Genomic DNA, 2,346 nt, shown 5'->3' with positions numbered 1-2,346 from the left:
GGCCTGGGGTGGCTGAGAAGCCTGCAGAGCGTGCGGGAGAGGCTTCTGCTGCGGCCTGGGGTGGCTGAGAAGCCTGCAGAGCGTGCGGGAGAGGCTTCTGCTGCGGCCTGGGGTGGCTGAGAAGCCTGCAGAGCGTGCGGGAGAGGCTTCTGCTGCGGCCTGGGGTGGCTGAGAAGCCTGCAGGGCGTGCGGGAGAGGCTTCTGCTGCGGGCCTGGGGTGGGTGGGAAGCCTGCAGAGCGTGCGGGGGGAGGCTTCTGGTGCGGCCTGGGGTGGCTGAGAAGCCTGCAGAGCGTGCGGGGGAGGCTTCTGGTGCGGCCTGGGGTGGCTGAGAAGCCTGCAGAGCGTGCGGGGGAGGCTTCTGGTGCGGCCTGGGGTGGCTGAGAAGCCTGAAGAGCGTGCGGGAGAGGCTTCTGGTGCGGCCTGGGGTGGCTGAGAAGCCTGCAGAGCGTGCGGGGGAGGCTTCTGGTGCGGCCTGGGGTGGCTGAGAAGCCTGCAGAGCGTGCGGGAGAGGCTTCTGCTGCGGCCTGGGGTGGCTGAGAAGCCTGCAGAGCGTGCGGGAGAGGCTTCTGCTGCGGCCTGGGGTGGGTCGGAAGCCTGCAGAGCTTGCGGGGGAGGCTTCTGGTGCGGCCTGGGGTGGGTCGGAAGCCTGCAGAGCATGCGGGGGGAGGCTTCTGCTGCGGCCTGGGGTCTCTGGGTGGCCTCTAGAGAGGTGCAAAAGACCCTCTGGGTTGGGCTGGGGTGGCTCTTGGACCCCTGCCACACAGTGGAGAGAGGCCTCCGGCCCGCCACCTGTGTCCCTGTGTGCCTGAGTGCCTGTGTCCCTGTGTCCCTGTGTCCCTGTGTCCCTGTGTCCCTGTGTCCCTGAGTGCCTGAGTGCCTGTGTCCCTGTGTCCCTGTGTCCCTGAGTGCCTGAGTGCCTGAGTGCCTGTGTCCCTGTGTCCTTGTGTCCCTGTGTCCCTGTGTCCCTGTGTGCCTGAGTGCCTGTGTCCCTGTGTCCCTGTCTGTGTACCTGTGTGCGAGAGTGTCCGGCACGCCACCCAGCGGCGGCGGGCAAGCAGGTAGGCGGGTGGGCGGGCCGGCGAGGGCCAGTGTGAGTTTGGGGGGTGGGAGGGGAGGCGGCAGCTGGAAGCGTCAGAGGAGGGGGCGTGGCTCCGGCTGGCCCCGGGAGCAGGTTCCCGGGACCGGGACCGGCTGGACCCGGCGGGTGGTTGATCCCGGGGCGGGGGGCAGAGGCGGCGGGGAAGCGGCAGCTGCGTGTGCGGCGGGGGGGGTGGAGGGCGAACCGCGGCGGGAAGCGGATGCTTCAGAGCAGGTTACGGGGGCGGGGACGGACGACACCACCTGTCCCCGCCCCGGGACGGGCTGGACCCGGCGCCCTGGACCCGGCGCCGTGTACCCGCCGCCGCCCCCGCCGCCGCCCCCCCTCCGCCACCCCGGGACCCCGACGTTTTTTGGCGCCCGCGCCTTTTTTTGCTCCCCGCCTGCCCGCGCTGCCCCGGGCCCTCCCCCGGGGCGGGGCGGGAGGGAGGGACGGACGGACGGGTAGCCGGGGATCTCCGAGCGCGCGCCACCAGACCGAGGCGGGTCCCGGCGGCGGCGGCGGCGGGCGGCGGCGGCGGCGGCAGCAAGCGACGGCGGGGGGGGGCAGGCTAGGGAGAGAGGGGGAGCGGCATGCGGTAGGGCTGGGGGGTTTGTTTCGGGGGGGAGGGGTGGGGGGGGGGTGGCAGCGGTCAGCGAGAGCGGGGAGAGGGGGAGCGGCATGCGGTAGGGCTGGGGTGTTTTTGGGGTGGGGGCGTTGGGGGGATTAGCGGGCGGGCGGGCAGCCGAGCCAAGCGGCAAGCCGGGGGGCGGGCGAGGGCGGCTTTAGGGCCGGAGGAGCGGAGCGCAACCTCCCCCGTGCAGGCTCCAGCGTGGAGAGCAGCAAGTTTTTGGGGACGGGGGACGACGGACGGGAGGGGCAGCGGCGAGAGGCTAGCTGCGGCAAGGGGCACCGGCACGGCCGCCCTAACAGCGCCGCCTCGGTCGCAGGGGTTAGAGAGCAGCCGGGCAGCCCGGGAGGGAAGCGGCAGCCCGCGAAGGGGGGAAGGGGGGGCTCCGCGCAAACCGCTAACGGGAGCCGGGGGTGTGTGGGGAGCTGGGGGTGGCAGCAGCGGCAAGAGGCAACGTCGGGAGGGGGGGGCTCCGCGCAAACCGGTAACGGGGGCCGGGGGGTGTGGGGGGGGCGGTGGCGGCCGCGGCAAGAGGCAACGGCAGGCGGGGGGGCTCCGCGCAAACCGGCAGCGGGGGGGGGGGGCGGGGGGTAGCGGCAAGAGGCAACGGCGGGAAGGGGGGGCTCCGCGCAAACC

The sequence above is a fragment of the Melanerpes formicivorus genome, unplaced genomic scaffold (genome assembly GCF_026170545.1).
Source record: "Melanerpes formicivorus ecotype bairdi unplaced genomic scaffold, bMelFor1.0.p_v2 SCAF_1109, whole genome shotgun sequence".
NCBI classification, from domain to species: domain Eukaryota; kingdom Metazoa; phylum Chordata; class Aves; order Piciformes; family Picidae; genus Melanerpes; species Melanerpes formicivorus.
The sequence above is the reverse complement of the archived record's forward strand: the minus strand, read 5'-3'. Positions refer to the sequence as shown.